We start from the raw sequence: 19281 nt of genomic DNA on the forward strand, positions 1-19281 counted from the left end.
AAATTTCCAACATTTCTTCCTTTCTTAGTACTTTTTTTCTCGCCCTCCAAAAAGAGAAAAAGACTTGAGAGAAAAATTAGAATTATTATTTGCACCAAAGAGGAAAAATCATTCACATATTCTAGTCTATATTTAACTGAGGGGTGCGGCATAGAGAGAAAGAGAGTGGAGAATAGGCTTGAGGAATTGTGTGTTAATTCTCCAGTCCTTGTGCCTTTATTTATAGTAATAAGGATTAGAGAAGCTTGCTCTTTAAGTAATACAAAGTCTATTAGGAAAAATCTTTTAGATCTCAAAAGATTCATATTCTATCTCTACTTATGATTTACACACACATTATTGATAAGAACATTTGTCACAACACTCCCCCTTGAGTGTGTAAATACTCAAGTAGATGGCGTATCAGATCTTCAGGTAAATGTAAAAGTAGTTGATGAAATCGTCTCGTCTAGTAGGCACAAGTAGCGACCACGAGTCTCAAAACAAACGGAAGAATGCATGGGTAGTAAAACTCACAAAACTTTGCTATGGTAAAACCTAAGGTGGGAGAAAAACCCATAGACTAAGGAGAAAAGTGAGAAGTTGCATTAAGTCAAAACTATACCTATTTGGGATGCAAGTAGAACGTACACAAGGGTACGACCAACCCAGGATGGGTGCCTCGTCAAAACCTAGTTAGGTTGCAAAAATCCAGTGGGAACAAATGCTCCTAATCGTAGGGCAAAAAAAGTATATTAAGGTCAAGTGAGTATACTTCTGGATACTCCCCTTGAGTTTGACAAAACTTCCGAATGAAACTACAAGCATCACAAGTGAGAAAGTTAGCATACCAATTCCTAGAACAAGCTTCTGGAAGGTACACTTCGGCAGTGACGTTGTGTAGAGGTCGGCAAGATTGTCTGGGATCGGATTGCTTGACTTCAATCTTCTGATGCTCATGCTGATGCAGACATAATATGCTTGGTGTTGACTTGTTGGAGGTTGATAAGTCAATATTATACTTTATATTTTACCCTAATCTTAGTTATAGTTTATTGGTTATTTCGGTAGAATTTTGATACTTTGTTATGTATTTTCAATGTAGGACATTCGACTTCCTCTAGAGTAAAAAATATTCAAACGGATGAATTTTGGAGTGATTCCAATTGGAAGATGTTCGTGAGTCTTTCAAGATGACTGTATCAATGTTTTAGATTTTTCTACCAAGCCGTTTGACCGTGGCAATGAAATAAAGGCCCAGCGCGCAGCTTTTCTAGATTGATGTTTCTAGACGTTTTGAGTATTTTGGAGGTCAAGATGGCATATTTTGAGGAAGATTCCTTTTGAGGATTTGTAGGGAACGTCTTCAGCTTTCAAAAGAGATCTTTTGGGACCAAATCAGAATTCCAGTTTAAATAGGAAACCTTTTATTTCCTAGTTATCTTATTCTATTATTTTGCCTAGTTTTTTAGAAGACATTTTCTAGGTAGGATTTTGTTTTATAGTAGTATAAATAAGGCTTTTTAGCCATTAGGGAATTTTTGGGGGGGGGGGGGGGGGAGGGGGAGAACTCAGGCATCAATTTGGAGAATTTTTGTTTTATGGTTGTTTGTAACTAATTTTCGTTTGCTAGGGCGATGCCTTGAGCCTTAGCATGAATATGTAGTCTTTATTTAATTGCTTATGATATTATGCATGCATACTTTGAATTATTAATCACTGTGTTTAAACTGTCTCTATATCTTAATGTTTAGCTACCATTAGGATGTTTAAATAAGTAATCAGATACATTTGGTTAAAATGCCATTGGAGGATTGAATATTGCTTTTTGTGATTGATAGTTGTAATTTCACCTAGGGTGAATGTAACTTCTTAGGGGTTGCATGGTTTTTCAAAGGGTTTTCACAAAGCGTAATGAGTCATGCATGTTTATATTTCATCTGAATGCTACAGACGGATTGCATGTTTGATATACGTTCTAGCTTGAATGCCATAAGTAGAATATGCATAAGGAAAACCTAACCTTCAAAGTTGCATGTGTAATTCATAAGTAATTGGTAAAATTACATAAGATTGTTAAGGGGACGGCAGAACCATAATGTCATTTTATCATTATTTTCTAAGATTGTTTCCTTTCAAATTGGTTTCTTTAATTGTTTTAATTTAAAATTCGTTTTTAATATTTTAAGTCATAAAATCACCTTTTTCCAAATTTTGTTTTCAAATAGTTAATTAAAAATTAGTTTAAATACAAATTATTCACTCAATCCCTACGGCAAACGACCTTGATTCAGTCGTTTATACTACAACTACCTTGTTCTCTTGCAAGTATTTTTAAGTGGTTTTATCTCTATTTTTGCAGGTAGTAAAAATCCTATCAGATGTATCATGATCTGGTTGATACATACATCTTTGTCTTCATGGATCGTTATTGGGACTTAAACAATAGATGAAAATCGTAGGGATTTTGAAAATGCTCAACAAGAGTTCTCGACTATATCTTTCACGTGATGAGATACATTGAGTCTTGGAACGATTCAAAGGTTTCGCAAAAAAGGTCTATTTGGTTGACCTCCAAGATATTATGGTGTTCCTTAATAGTAAAGACATAACCATGCAGGAATGTACCTTGTGCGGTCAGACAAATGGTCTGATTCAGCAAATCCCACAAGGTAGGCATCATTTTGAAGATTAAGGGGGTGTGATCTATTCTGAGATGCATACAGATAGATAAGCCCAAATCTGTAGTAAGGGAAAAACGTCTTTAACACCAAATTTGGTGGTGGCGTGTAGGCGCAATGTTGCTTTATGCCAAAAGATTATCAACATATAAGATGTTTGATTCTAGTGCATTGAGTTAAGTACAACAAACGCCAATGGTACTTAGATATGGTTGCCTCATGTTAAAATATGGAACATTATGCTCCACACCCTCCGTAAAGGTCTCATTCGCATCTAATGTACAGAGGATCATGGTATACTTAGACGTAACACTTTTTGGGTCTAGTTCGACCGGTGGACCAAAATACCATTAGAACTAGCTCAAAACTTTAGGTCAAGGTAATGTCGAGTTCTCCCAAGATCATTAATCTTAAAGTTCAACTTTAGGTGCGAGTTAGTTTTCTCAACTTTAGCAATTTCAAATTTTGTACACGTAGGGGCATATATCCCTAACTGATCAAATATTCACTTAGACGGGTATACCACATCCATCCAGATAGTTTTGCATCCGCAAAGTGAAGGCATCTTTAGAACAAGATGGTGTTCTTGTGGTCTAGAACTATTTGAATCAATACATGTAAGTAATTTGGAAACTCCATATAGTTTTCGTATCAGGATCCCAGAGATACTACAACCACGTTTGTAATACTGCAATCAATCACATGGCGTATGAGAGAAGCCTTGAGCCACAAGGTGTCATTTGAACTATTTCATTCATCTCATTCGTCATCAATTGATTTTTCTAGTTGACCAATCTGTTCTACGTGCGGTTTGTTATCGTCGTTTTTCATTTATCTCGGTAGTTACCATATAAATGAAACATCATCTATGATAATCTTATTCTAATTCCATATCTCATCCAAACTAGTATACTGGACCAAGAACTTTAGGTCTCGGGAATAATCCGGATTTAATCTCATGAGATGAAAAAGATTGAGATGACGATCGAGGGGCTGATTTGTTCGTGCCATATTTCTCCACTTTTAGGGAAGTGAATCCTCGAATCGAGTGATTTTCCATGCTTTTGGTGCAAGACAAATTGATAGGCTAGCCGCCAATGTACGATGGTCGACCATAGTAGTGGCGTTCCTACTTTCGGGACGAAGGTCCGTCGTACATTTGGTAGATTCATCTTTACATGCATATTTGCTAGATCAGAAGAAATGTCTGGTTATACTTTGACGATCTAGATTGGGATCAAAATGAGACATAGTGGGGACGTCCATGATAATTCGCGTTGTTCTTTAGGAATGTTAACTTTCTTATCTCCCCCTAACGACGGGAAGATTGTCTCATAAAAGTGATAATCTGCAAAATGAGCTATAAAGAGATTATCTATCAAAGGTTATAAGTAACGAATATTAGAAGGAGAATCATAATCGACATAGATTTCCATCTTTCCTTGAGATAACCATTTTTTTTCTTTTGTACGTAAGGGCTGCGCAAAATGGCACATAGACTGCACAACTAAAGACGCGCAAATGCGATATGTCGGGTTCGTATCTGGTAACCAACTAACATGAGCTTTATAAGGTTGGGTCGTGACGGGCCTCAGGCGGACCAAGCAAAGATCGAGAACTTTGTACGTATGATCAATCGATTGCGCAAACATTTGAAGGCGTTTAATGAATGCTTCTGCTGGGTCGTTCTAGGTATGAACATGAGACTAGATGTTCAACTTCAAAATCTAACCGACATGCAATATCCATCGAAAGTTTTTTATGTAAATTCTCCAACTTATCTAATCAAATAGGTTTGATCAGATAATCAGGGTGGTGAGCCCTGCGCTTGTTAATCTGAGCCACCAGTGTGGAGAATGCAGCTTGTGGACAACAACCACGCGTGTGACTAACATGTAGAAGCATCAACCAATACTATAAAGTATCTAAATGATCTGTAGGGTGGTTGTCCACAAATGTCTCATTTTTAATCCTTTGTTGAAAAGATGAAGGGTGCTAAGACATAATACGCGTCCAGGTATAATGTCTTTATTTTTGGTAAAATGATGCTCAAAACGGTGCATCACGGATCATCCTAGATATCCCAAATGTACATCCATAACGAAAATTCCTTTGGAATCACAGGCTTCTGGCCGACCACATAGTGGGCCTGAATAGGTGTAATCCACTCGTTAAGTGTTCCATCTTCTCTAGAATATGCTTATAGCTATATTCGTAGGAAGTGCAATATGGTAATATGCCAAAGAATTTTACTCCATTTTCTACATTGGTTTCAATATGGTAATAATGCTATCGAATATCCTTAAAGCTCAAAATGCGTTCTTTCGGAACGAAGTGAGTATAAGGCTTCCATTTATGGTAAAATTAGTATTATTGGACAATATAAGGCAGTGCCATGCCCTACAATCTGGTCGGATAAGCCTAAAAAGTTGTCAGGGGATGATTAGGTATGAAGTTAACATATAACCATACTGGTAACTTCCCTACAAAACATACCTAAGCATGAGTTAATTGTAGACACGTGTGGTAATTTTCTTTAATTAACTCTTATTTGAGAATAATCGTGACATCCTAACACTAATCTTAAATCCAAGAACAAAATAAATTATTCACAAAGTAAATCAAATATACAAGGGGGTTCGGCCAATATGGCCTTCCATGTCAAATTTCGTTATTCCAAAGATGTTAGGTGGAGCAAAATTAGTCTCACAGATTGACTACATGAATGGTACTCCTCAACAACATTAGTAGAGACACATACAAGTGTATAACCAATGATCTATTTAGTCAAAACTGAATTATATTTTGCAGGGTTGAGGTCTGGGAATATTATCGCTTATTCTTGAAGTTTTAGGTGCCAAAGATCATGCTTTGGGCGTGATACCACCTCTTGGCAGGCCTGATTCTACCATATGTTGTAAAACAAACTCGAAATGAGTTTGTGAGAGAAAGACAGACCCAGACTTGGGTTCAGTAGGCTCCACCCGAAACTGGAAAGGTTTGTTCGGTAGGCCTCTGCCAAAGTAGAGTAGTATTGTTCGGTGCACCTCTGCCAAAGCAGAGCATGACCTTCAGTGCATCTCTGCCGAAGTAGAGCATGCATGTCGATGTATCTCTGCTGAAGCAAGACACCACTATTCGGTAAACTCTAGTTGAAACTGGGTCTATACCGTTCGGTAGCTCCCAACCGAATTGTAGGGGTACCCTTCTTTCACAAGTGTGGTAGTAATCAGTTTCGAGAATTTAGTAAATTTCTGCTCTCTATACTACTACTTCAAGAGCAATTTAGATATAGAAAGACAAAAAAAATTTCTTCCAGTCAAAATTTGATCAGATATAAACTTCAAAATTGTTTCATGGACGTAAAGGTTTCAATCATGTTTTGCTTTAGGCAAGAATCCATCTTTGCATGATGTGAAACGGTCCATAGCAAGTCAATAAGCCATGGAGTCATCAACAGTGAGGTACGTCCATTTGATATGCTTCAGGCATAAGTCTTTGAATAAATTTTGTGACATCCCGGCCCGAGTCCACCACATCCAGGGCCCGTTCCACCACAGTAGCACGATATTGTCCGCTTTGGGCTTACCATTCCCTCACGGTTTTGTTTTTGGGAACTCACGAGCAACGTCCCAGTGGGTTACCCATCCTGGGAGTGCTCTGGCCTCTTTCTCGCTTAACTTCGGAGTTCCTACGGAACCCGAAGTCAGTGAGCTCCTAAAAGGCCTCGTGCTAGGTAGGGATGAGAAAATACATTTAAGGATCACTCCCCTGGGCGATGTGGGATGTCACAAATATCATGGTGGAGGCTTATTCAGCTTTTCCACACTATAGCTGGCTACAATGATTTTGCTACTAGTCGTAGTCAAGCGGGATGTCACGCCTTGTATCCACATAAAGTACTTTCTTGTTTGAAACTTCCAAATCAATGAAATCAAACTTGTTATGGTTCGACAATACGTTGAATGGCGGAAACAAGAATGTGATTGGTGTTTTGGGAAATAAAATTTTCATAAACATCAAAGTTAGAACATTTAGGTTCTAAGACATGGTTTGGTTTAAACGTATTTAAGCATGGAGAACTTTGGGTCTCAACATGAGTGTTGTGCATTAAGAAACTTTAGGTTTCTATGGCATTTTTCCAAAACTTCGGGTTCGGAAGTATGAACTCTACGTTCATAATACCTGCAGACAGACACAAAATATACAAAAATATGAAACAAGAAAGTATGCAAATATGTATAGAATTTATGATATAATTATTTGGATTTCGGACCAAAATTAAAAGTTGGGTTAAAAAATTTAAAACCCATAAAGCCTAAAAAAAATAGGCAATATAAATGATGGCCTAAGGCATTGGACCAAAGCCCTCATACTGCTTTAAAAACAATAAATAAATAAATAAAAAATGCCCAAGCCTAATATTGGGCTGGGACAGATGCGGGCCGAGCAGGGGGTAAGGGTTGCAAGCCATGTCTTACACGTGCGTGGACTGCAGAATGCAAGCCTAGTGGGAGCCTAAGGTTGGGCTCTGTGGCATCACGGGCTAAATGAAAAAATAAAAAATAAAAAACCAACAATAGTGGGCTGGGCTGTTGCAGGTAGACCTTGGGAGAAGCCCAAAGGGTTGTTGCTACGGGCCGAAGGAGAACAAGCATAGTAGGGCTCAGGTCTGGACTAAAAAATATCCTAGCAACTCTAAATGTGTTCACTGGGATTGGGGACCGGTATCGCCGCTTCAAGCGGCCGTGTTCTGGTCAGGAAAACTCGGGGCGAGTTCGATGCATGGTGGTTTATCCAAGAACCAGTCATAACAACGAATGAGGGTCCTCGACGTCGGGGAAATGTGGAACCAAGGGGATTTAATTCGGGAATCTTTGATTTCATTGAATTTCAAATGGGAAATTCAAGGGACGTCGTCGGAGATGACGGTGCAAACCCAAACTAACACGATTGTAGGTCGTGATGTCCATAAAAGAATGATGGCAAAGTCGTAGTCTCGGCTTCAGTGAGGCTGGGTTTTTCTAGGTTGGGGGTGATGCTAAAACGGCTTTGTTTCCTGGTGTTCTTAGAGCAGCAAACTTGTGATTTGGTGCATCGCAACTCCATGTCTCGCGTGGTGGCTTGGCTTAAACGGCTTAGGTTGCTAGCCTGGCAGGCTAGCAGCTTGGCTGCTCAGGGTCAGGCGGCTTGAAGTCGTAACTAGTCTGGGTTTAAAATTTTTTTATTTTTTTTATTTTTTCAATTCAATTGCATATAATATTTCATAGTTATATCACAATATCAATTCACATAATTCAACAAGATTATGATTATAATGCATACACAATTTATATAGAATCTAAAATTTAAAAAAGCATAAAGTTGGGTCATGCATTATGGTGAAGGTTCATGCAATCAAGGTTGAAAAAATATCGAGATAAAAACCGTTGTTTTAGAAGAACTTGGATTGTGTGATGAGTATTGTGAATGGGTTTGTAGGAGTTCTTTCTTCAATTTCGGCTTTCATCTTCAAAGCTTGTTCAACATAAGAAAAATAAATTGAATCAATAAAAGTATATGAATTCAATAAAATCAAAATTTAATGAATTAAAAATAACTGAAACGTAATACTCCCCTGATTGAAGACAAATAAATTCTCTTTAGCACAGCGTGAAAAGCATGCTGATAACGTATTCTGGCCTATATTTAACTGAGGGGTGTGGCATAGAGAGAAAGAGAGTGGAGAATAGACTCGAGGAATTGTATATTAATTCCCTAGTCCTTGTGCCCTTATTTATAGTAATAAGGATGAAAGAAGCTTGCTCTCAAAGTAATACAAAGTCTATTAGAAAAGATCTTCTAGATCCCAAATGATTCTTATTCTATCTCTACTTAGGATTTATACAATCACAATATTGATAAGAACATATGTCACAACATCACACATATTTTTTATAGTTTTCACTGTAGAGTAGTGTACGATCACCTTACTGTAGTGCTAAGAGCACATATCGATAGAATTCTATCCCCAATTTTTATTTGGCTTGATAGCCAAAAGAGTTTTTGAAATTGGCACAACTTCTTTTTTTTTTTTGATCAGTGAGATTTAAAGTCAATGGAAGTAGTCCTTGTGATTGTTATTCATCAATCATTTTAGTTATTCCGTAAAAAATCTCCATTAAATTAAGGTGTAGTCAATCATTTTAAAGGATTTTAAAGGATTTTAAAAGTGATAGATTTTATAGGATTAAAGAGGATTAAAGATTCCTACAAAATTCATATGGATTTTTAAAGAATTTGAATGGATTATGGTGGATTGTGGTGGAATGATTTGAAATCCTAGGGGGTGAGGTTGGATTCTTTTTAGTCTTGATTATATATACTTTTTGCTCTCAAATCCCATAAAATCCACAACTCATTGAAATTCTCCAAAATCTTAATTTTTTTTAATACACTTAGATTTGGATGGATTTTAAAATTCTTTAAAATCTTTTAATTGACTACACCTAGATTTGAATGAATTCTAAAATCCTTTAAAATCTTTTAATTGACTACACTAGGATTTTAAAGTCTTTTAAAATCCTCTCAAATCCGAGTTTGACTACACCCCCCTAAGAGTATTTTGGTCAAATTAGGTTTTCTACTTGAACTGGTTATTTCTTCAATTTAACGAAGATTTTTCACAGAATGATCAAAATGATTGATAGTGAATAATCTCAGGAACCGCTTATATTAAGTTTAATCTCAGAGATCAAAGTGATGAGTTATGACAATCTCATACATCATTTTGATTGAAAAAAAACATCTTTTGTGACGACTTTTATACCCGGAGTATTAGTTAATACCTTTGGGCTATTACTTTCATTGATTCAGCCCATTGATTTGCCCATTCTGATTCTTACATCGCACTTCAAGTACAATCCAATTGACCATTGATACTGCCTTTTGCCTCTGCACCTGCAATGTGCCGGCTCAACATCTTTTTATTTTTTGGTCCAAAGAAGTGAAATAAATGGAGTATGATTTTCTCAAGTTCTCTCATATTTGAACGGTTACGATTAAGGCATGTTAATATTTTATATTGACTTTGTTGATGCACAAAATCGGAGGGGTCTTGGAACAACGTAAATCCGACCGTGAATCTGCAAGAAAGTCCCTTTTATAAAATAAGGGCTCGCTCCTCAATACATGAATAATGGGCTACGTCCACATTGATTATTGTATTTCTCTGAGAGGATTGTGAGGGAGAGAGCCTCCGTAATGTGAGAGTGAGGCTTCTAAGGGTGGGAGTCAGGCCTAAGAATTGGCCTCCTTTAATGAGGAGAGTGAGGAGTCATTTTATAGAATAAGAGCTCCTCACTTATTATATATTTGCCCCTTCATTTATTACATAATTACATTTTAGTCCCTCAAGTATTTATACGAGATCTAAATACGGAGGCCCTAAGTATGGTACAAACAGTAGTCCCCTAAGTCTTCAGTCAAGATAGTCTTTTGGCTAGAGACTTGAAATTCAGTCCATGTGTAGGCCGAAGTAACTAGATATCGTCTTGAGCTGATACTTAATATGAGGCGGTGCTTAAAGTGAAATGATGTTCAACTAGAAGTAGCACATGTTGCGAGGCTGCTCTACTTATGGCTTATGTTGCCTTGGTTGGCTCGACTTATGGCGTTGATGGTGAGGGAGTCCCTTTTATAGAATAAAGGCTCACTCCTCAATACATAAATGATGGGCTAGAGTTGATGTTCGCGGCGAGACGGTTGTTCAATAGGCGGCGATGCTCTCTAATGAAGGTGAGGGAGTCCCTTTTATAAAATAAGGGCTCGCTCCTCAATACATGAATAATAAGCTAGAGTTGATGCTCTCTAATGATGGTGAGGGAGTCCCTTTTATATAATAGAGGCTCGCTCCTCAATACATAAATAATGGGCTAAGTCCCCCAAGTATTTTTCATGAGGCCCAGTTGAGGCCCAATATATGGTACATAATATAGTCCCCCAAGTTTTCGATCAATAGAGTCTGTTGGCTGGAGACTTCAAATTGAATCCATGTATGGGCCGAAGTGGCGATTGTTTGGAGGCTGTATTTGTATACCCTGTACTAAAGCTTTGTAGGTGAAGCTTTGCAAGTGAAGCTTTGAAGCTGGAGCTTTTGTAAATGAAGCTTTCGAAGCTGGAGCTCTGTAAATGAAGCTTTTGAAGCTAGATTATCATGAGTAATGCTCATAAATGTTTATGTTGATTGACATGAGTGATGTTCATGGATGTTGACACCAGTGATGCTCATGAATGTTGACATGAATGATGGTCATGAATGTTTATGTATGATTGTCATAAGCGATGCTCATGAATGTTTATGTATGAATGACATGAGTGATGCTCATGTATAATTTTGGAGTACTGGACGTACTTTTGATCACCTGGTTGGTGATAATAGCGACAGGCTGCCAAATAATTTTGAAGTACTGAACATACTTTTGATCACCTGGTTGGTGATAATAGCGGCAGACTGCCGAATAATTTTGGAGTACTGAGCGTACTTTTGATCACCTGGTTGGTGATAATAGCGACAGGCTGCCGAATAATTTTGGAGTACTGAGCATACTTTTGATCACCTGGTTGGTGATAATAGCGGCAGACTGCCGAATAATTTTGGAGTACTGAGCGTACTTTTGATCACCTGGTTGGTGATAATAGTGGCAGGCTGCCGAATAATTTTGGAGTATTGAGCGTACTTTTGATCACCTGGTTGGTGATAATAGCAGCAGGGTGCCGAATAAATTTGGAAGTACTGGGCGTACTTTTTTAGGTATATGGGCCTTTGCCCTCCACATAACATTGCAGCCCATTATTTTGGGCTTGCCGTTTTTTACTTTTTTTATTTTTTATTTTATTTTTTTAATTTTTTTATTACCCTCTGATGGGTCCGAAAGATACGAAAAATAAATTACATCATTCAAAAATAAGGAAAGTAAATCACATCATTCTGGTGGGGTGTTTATTCCTTGTTTTTGCAGTGTGGGTGTTTATTCCTTGCTTTTGCAGTGTCACCATGTGCTCTCGCAGAGGAAAGCCTCTCTTTTGCTTTTTGTTTTTTCTCGGTTTTTTATGCTTTGCTTTCGTTTTTGCTTTCTACTTTTCTGCTTTTGTTTCCCACTCTTCCTCTTTTTCTTTTTCTGAAACATTCTCTCAACATCATGATTTTTTTCTTTTTCTATTATGTTCCTTTATCCAGCAAGCCCACTTGACAGCGGATTGCACGTTACTCTCCAGCGCTTTCCTCTTTCCATTAGGACTTACAGTAGGCTGCATAATTCCCTCTATTGCAGTAAGATTTACAGGAAGATCTCCTTGGCTCATACCATTTGCGGTCCCGAGAGATTTCTTTGGCTCATACCAAGCACAGCTTGACCCATACTAACACCACATTGGAGGTTGCTCATTGGTTGTGACATCCCAAGGTTATTGTTGCCAGAGACATTAGAGGTACCTGAAGTGAATGAATTAAGACCTAGGTTCTGCGCAACTTGTGTAAGAGTGCCGGACCCTGAAGATGAAAATACATTTTGAGCGGCACCAACTGAAGATGCCATTCCACTAGATATCATGTTTGATACATGCATGGCCATAAGATTTTGACCCATAGTTGGGAGTCCCATAGAAGTTCTTCCAGTTAAGGCTGCTGTGTTCATCACGTGTGCTTGAGAGATGTTTATTGAGGATGCTACCGACAGAACGCGAGGGATGTGTCACACCACTCATTATAGGTTTCAAATCTGGCACATTATCATTATTTGTGGCCATCTCTTGAGAAGCAGAGGTGGTGAAGAAGTCTGCAAGCTCGGGACTCCTTGGGAATGAGGACGGACAGACGGAATCTTAGGGTCGAACTAGAAGCGGCATCCGTTGAAGATGAGCCGTCGGTTGCCACTCTGAGCCTGCCCAAGCCTATTCGCCTTCTCCCGCCGCTGCCATGACCACCCATCGAAGTCAAGCTATAGCTGGGCTTGGCTAACCACAGATTCATCAGCTGCAATGCCCTAATACAGTTGTTCTCCATCATCAGAACCCAGTGCAGCAAAGACATTGCCACCCTTGTTGTCATAGACAACAAAAGCAAAGTTTCTTTCACGATCTTTGACAACTTGATCAACTGGGTATGGACCACGATCTTGAAGGGTTCTATAAGCTCTGGTGTTTGGAGTAAGAGCCTTGATCTGGCTTGACATAAGTAAGGACAACAGCATCACCAAAATCCCATGGAAAAGGGGTTGTGAGGATGGCGGGAGAGGAAGTCTCTAAGAGTCTCTTCTGGGTAATACTCGCGACTAATACACCTTTTTTAGATCCTCAAATTTCTTGTAAATGAGGAAGCTTTTGATCGGTGAATAAATGCAATTTCCTTTCCCTTTACCAAAATCTCCAGTCGAGACAGCGAAAGACCCATCATTGCTCAAAATAAACATTTGATCTCCTAAGTTTTTCACATAAACCCACTTACCCTATTCTTGACCCAACTTATAAACCTTAAAATCCCCAGCTTCACCGTCAAAAGGAGTAGCGAGTGGATGAGCGAGAAAGCGAGCTGGTGTGGGAGTCGGAAACGGAGAAAGAGCGGGAACGCGATGAGGAGCGGGATGATGAGCCAGATGGGGAGCCTGACGGCGAGCGACGGGCTCGGGTTGGCTTCACCATGGCGGACAGAGATGGAGCCCTAGATAAACCCCGCTGGTAAAGTGTCCAGAGAGAATGAGAAAGTGATGAATTTGGAGAGAGAAATGGCGGACATGTTAGGACTTTGTTGTCATTTTACAATATTTCAGGGGTTAGATTTTAGAGAGAGAGAGGGAGAGAGGAAGTCCATGTTACTAGAATTACACAAAATAAGAAGGACATAATGTACTCGAGGAAGGAGGGATTTGCTCAGATCCAAAGGAAGATCCAGGTTTTGGGTGTTGGGTTTCTGCAGATTCACGGCGGAAGTGAAAAAATGAAAGAGAACCGACATAGTTTTTTGTATCGATTCCTATAGACGGCGCCAAATTTTGATGCACAAAACCGTAGGGGTCTTGGAACAACGTAAATCCAACCGTGAATCTGCAAGAAAGTCCCTTTTATAAAATAAGGGCTCGCTCCTCAATACATGAATAATGGGCTACGTCCACACTGATTATTGTATTTCTCTGAGAGGATTGTGAGGGAGAGAGCCTCTGTAATGTGAGAGTGAAGCTTCTGAGGGTAGGAGTCGGGCCTAAGAATTGGCCTCTCTTAATGAGGAGAGTGAGGGGTCCTTTTATAGAATAAGGGCTCCTCACTTATTACATATTTGCCCCTTCATTTATTACATAATTACATTTAAGTCTCCCGAGTATTTATACAAGATCTAAATACGGAGGCCCTAAGTATGGTACAAACAGACTTCTTTATAGATAGAGAAAGAAAAGGAGGAAAGAGAGAGGAGGGGAGGGAAGAAGAATGAATTTGAAGTAGAGATAATCCTACTCCGAAACAAAAACTAAGAACGACCAATGAAAACACCAAACTATGAAAAATAAGGCATATAAGCCAAACTTTAGATTAGAATGGGAAAGTAGAAACTATTTTTTTTTTTTTACTGATGATAGAATAATCTACATTAAATTTATCTAAACTATATGAAAGAGAGTTTTTGAATGCGAAACCCAATAAGTTGAAGAAGAAGACCATATTTATCATAGCAAATATGTAAAAGAACATTAACTTTTTGAAATTTATCAGTATATATGCACATAAATTAATTAATCTATAGATTTTAGACAATTGTAACTGACACTCTAAAAATCTCATTTTGTATTCTAACATTTCTATAATTAAAAAGAAAAATACACTTATGAGTGCAGAATGAGATTTTTGGAGTGTTAGTAACAGTTCCCTATACTTTATGCTATATAAATTACACTTGGACTATTGTTTGAGTCAAGGATTTCCAAATCTCAAGAGGGTGATGTCAAGATATTAAAGAATGGATCGCAAAATGGAATATATCATATAAGTATTACAAAGATATGTAGAAGAAACTTGTAAATCTTTCTCATATGTCTTTGTTATGCTCATGTGCAGCATTTTAAATCATTCTATCATACATTTTATGGTCCATGTTTTACTTAATAAAACAAAGCTAATAACGGTTATTAATAAGGAAAATCTTACTCCTATTGTAATTGACAATATTCTTTGGGTACTATTTTTCCCAACTTAGTGAAAAATGACCATGACAAATGAATATAAGTTGAGTGAAAAATATGAAAAAAAATTCCCACTCTCCTCCTCATCAGGTCCTGATGGAAAACGAGATACTAAGGGCTAGTTTGGAATTGTTACACTGTTGGTCACGATGATATACGTGGATTATGCGTTGTTAGACTGTTGATCACGATGATATACATGGATTATGCGTTGAAATGAATTTTCTTTGACAATGACATTAGTGTTATATAGACTTCTTCATGCCTCTTCACAAGAAGTTATAACTTCTCTGGTAGAGTATAAGTTCAGTTATATCATATATATCATTTTTTGGGTTTGAACCCACATCATTATGCAATGGCTCAACACCTTTCCACAACTGTGGTAAATGGTCACTTGCATATCATACATATCTTTTCAATATATTTAATTAATTAATGAATAATAATAATAAGGGAATTATTATTGGCACTCCAAAATTCTCATTCTACACTCCAAACTTTTTATATTCAGAAAGAAAAATACACTTATGAGGAGTGTATAATAAGATTTTTAGAGTATTAATAACACTTCCCAATAATAATTATTATTTTTCTTATAAATTAATATATCTAGATACACTACAATAATGTATATGTAGGTACACCCTCAGTCCTTCAACCTCCTTCCATCGCTAGTGTCTTCGGGTTGGTTTGGAATGGTGGTGCTTTAAAAAAAAAAGCATATTAAAAAATGTGGAACATTAAATGTGTTTGGTAAAACAAAAAAAAAGTTTATTTAAAAAAAAACTGCTTTTAATGAAAGTAGAAAAACATTAAAAACAGAATCAGAGTCTACCATGCTTCTAAAAAGGGAGGAGGATTCGCTCCTCTCCTAATCTCTCTCTCCTTCCCTCCCCTCATACTTGAATGGTTACAGTTAAACCACGTCAACATCTTATATTGATTTTTTTTATAGAAATAATAAGACAAAAAACAAAATGTGAAAGGAGGGGAGGGAAGAAGATAGGAATATGAGGGGAGATAATTCTATTCCTCTAAAAATAGTGTTTTTCTTTCTTTTCAAAACACAGTTTTCAATGCTCATTTAATGAATTTTTCAAAAAGCAAGTATATCCCTACATGTTTTACAAAATTACAACCTTTGCCATTAAATTATTGTCTTGGACAATTATTGTTGATGCACAAAACCGGAGGGGTCTTGGAATAACATAAATCCAACCGTGAATCTGCAAGAAAGTAAAGAACACAAAATGTATCGTGGTTCACCCCAATGTTTGGGCTACGTCCACACTGATATTGTATTTCTCTGTTTGTGAGATGATTGTGAGCGAGAGAGAGCCCTTTTGATTGTGAGGGTGAGGAGACCCTTTTATAGACTAAAGGCTCCTCCCCTTTTTACATATTTGCCCCTTCATTTATTACATAATTACATTTGAGTCCCCTGAGTATTTATACGAGATCTAAATACGGAGGCCTTAAGTATGGTACAAACAGTAGTCCCCCAAGTCTTCAGTCAAGAGAGTCTTTTGGCTGGAGACTTGAAATTCAGTCCATGTGTGGGCCGAAGTAATTAGATGTCATCTAGAACTGATACTCGATATGAGGTGGTGCCCAATCTAAAATGATGCTCAACTAGAAGTAGCACATGTTGCGAAGCTGCTCTGCTTGTGGCTTATGTTGCCTTGGTTGGCTTGGCTTGTGGCATTGAAAGTAAGGGAGTCCCTTTTATAGAATAAGGGCAATACATAAATGATGGGCTAGAGTTGATGCTCGCGGCGAGGTGGTTACTCAGCAGACGGCGATGCTCTCTAATGATGGTGAGGGAGTCCCTTTTATAGAATAAGGGCTCGCTCCTCAATACATAAGTGATGGGCTAAGAGTTGATGTTCGCGGCGAGACGGTTGCTCAGCAGGCGGCGATGCTCTCTAATGATGGTGAATGAGTCATTTTTATAGAATAAGAGCTCGCTCCTCAATACATAAGTGATGGGCTAAGAGTTGATGTTCGCGGCGAGACGATTGCTCAGCTGGCGGCGATGCTTTCTAATGATGGTGAGGGAGTCCCTTTTATAGAATAAGGGCTTGCTCCTCGATACATGAATAATGGGTGCTCTCTAATGAAAGTGAGTGAGTCCATTTTATAGAATAAGGGCTCGCACCTCAATACATAAATGATGGGCTAGAGTCCCCCAATCATTTTTCATGAGGCCCAGTTGTGGAAGCCCAATATATGGTACATAGTGTAGTCCCTCAAGTCTTCAGTCAATAGAGGATGTTGGTTGGAGACTTCATATTTAATCCATGTATGGGCCGAAGTGGCGGTTGTTCAGAAACGGTCTTTGTATACCATGCACTGAAGCTTTGTAGGTGAAGCTTTTAAAGTGAAGCTTTGAAGCTGGAGCTCTGTAAATGAAGCTTTTGAAGCTGGAGCTTTGTAAATGAAGCTTTCGAAGCTGATTGACATGAGTGATGCTCATGAATTTTATATGAGTGATGCTCATGAATGCTGACATGAGTGATGTTCATGAATGTTGACATGAATGATGTTCATGAATGTTTATGTATGATTGACATGAGTGATGCTCATGAATGTTGACATGAATGATGTTCATGAATGTTTATGTATGATTGACATGAGTGATGCTCATGAATGTTTATGTATGTTTGACATGAGTGATGCTCATGTATAATTTTGGAGTACTAGACGTACTTTTGATCACCTGGTTGGTGATAATAGCAGCAGGGTGCCGAATAATTTTGGAGTACTGGACGTACTTTTGATCACCTGGTTGGTGATAATAGCAGCAGGGTGCCGAATAATTTTTTGTAGTACATGACGTACTTTTGATCACCAACCACTTTTGATCACCTGGTTGGTGATAATAGCGGCAGGCTGTCGAATAATTTTTTGTAGTACTAGACGTACTTTTGATCACCTGGTTGGTGATAATAGAGGGCTGGCTCTTTTGGGTATATGGGTCTTGGCCCTCCACATAACATTCCAGCCCATTATTTTGGGCTTGCCCTTTTTTTTTTTGGCGTGTTGCCTTTTTTCTTTATTTATGATTACACTATGGTGGATTTATATAGATGTCTGCAAAAGATAAGAAAAGTAAATCACATCATTCAAAAAAGCTGCTGCAAAATGTGGGTATGGCAGATGGTTGGATAGTGGGATAACATCTGCATAATTGAAGGAAATTTGAGCTTTTGCTTTTGCTTTTACTTTCTCTTTTCCACCGCACCTCTCTCTGTCTCTCCACCTCCAAACATACTCACCTGTAGACTTGTTTTTTGCTTTTTCTTTTCACTTTTGTGGGAGTGGTTGAGCTGTCTGAGGGATAAATGCATGCTTTTTCTTTTCACCTGCAGACATACTCACCTACAACCTTTCTTTTTCTTTTTTCTTTTCACTTTTTGCTTTTGTTTTTGTTTCCCCCATCTTGAGATGATGGGCCACGAAGGCCGGTAGTTGTCATCGTCAGTAGCCGTTGCAAGTGTGGGAGATCATCTTATCCATGCCCTTGGGTCCTAGGTTGGTTCGGACGGCATCGGCGAAGCGGGACATGAGGTGTAGCAGAGGTCAGGGTACATGTTACCTTGGAACGGGTAGCTTCAGCAACTAGACATAAGATGAAGCAGAATATGCTGTAAAGAATGGTTAAGACCATGATGACAACGCCTGTTTTGCTACCTCAACCGGTGGTTGGATGACTTGGTGAAAGGTCTGCATGTGTGACTGCCAGTCCCGATGATTGTCCGAGCTGCAAAACCGCTGGAAAGCCTCGATTTCACGTATTTTTTGAGGTTTTCAGTCTCCAGCACTTCTGTAGGATGAGCCGTCGCGACGGAAACCACTACCAGACGAGGGGCACGTGTGGCGGTTCCGCACACGTGCGAACAAGTCACTGATTTGGAGCTGGGAAACGAGGCAATGCTGGGCTTTTAAAAGGAAACGGACGATCGAGATAAACGAACGACGGCGACGACTGTTAGATCCTCAATACTACATCAATTATCGATCATCACTTTCTTAGATCCTTTCAATTCATCGGCGATCACCGTGATGTACTCGTCGATCACCTCCAGAGCCTAGGCGCGATCGAGCTCCGCGCTTCGGAAAACGTCGTCGTCTTGGAGGCCGATGCGTCTCAAAGCAGGGGACTTGAGGCTCTGAGGCAGTGAGAGGTCGAAAAGGGATGAAGAGGCTTTGGAGACGGCGAGGTCAATGACTTAAGCTCCCGTTAAGCTGGCGTCAGCTTCCGGCAGAGTGAGGTCGACAGCTCTCAGGTGGCTCCCGTTGAGGACCGGTAAAACCCCGTCCGACATTTTCAGTTTAGAGTGAGAAAGAGAGGAGAGAGAGTTTGGTTAGGGAGATGGTGGGGGAAACAAAACGGAATCCAACTGAATCTC

The sequence above is a fragment of the Malus sylvestris genome, chromosome 7 (assembly GCF_916048215.2).
Source record: "Malus sylvestris chromosome 7, drMalSylv7.2, whole genome shotgun sequence".
Classification (NCBI taxonomy): Eukaryota; Viridiplantae; Streptophyta; class Magnoliopsida; order Rosales; family Rosaceae; genus Malus; species Malus sylvestris.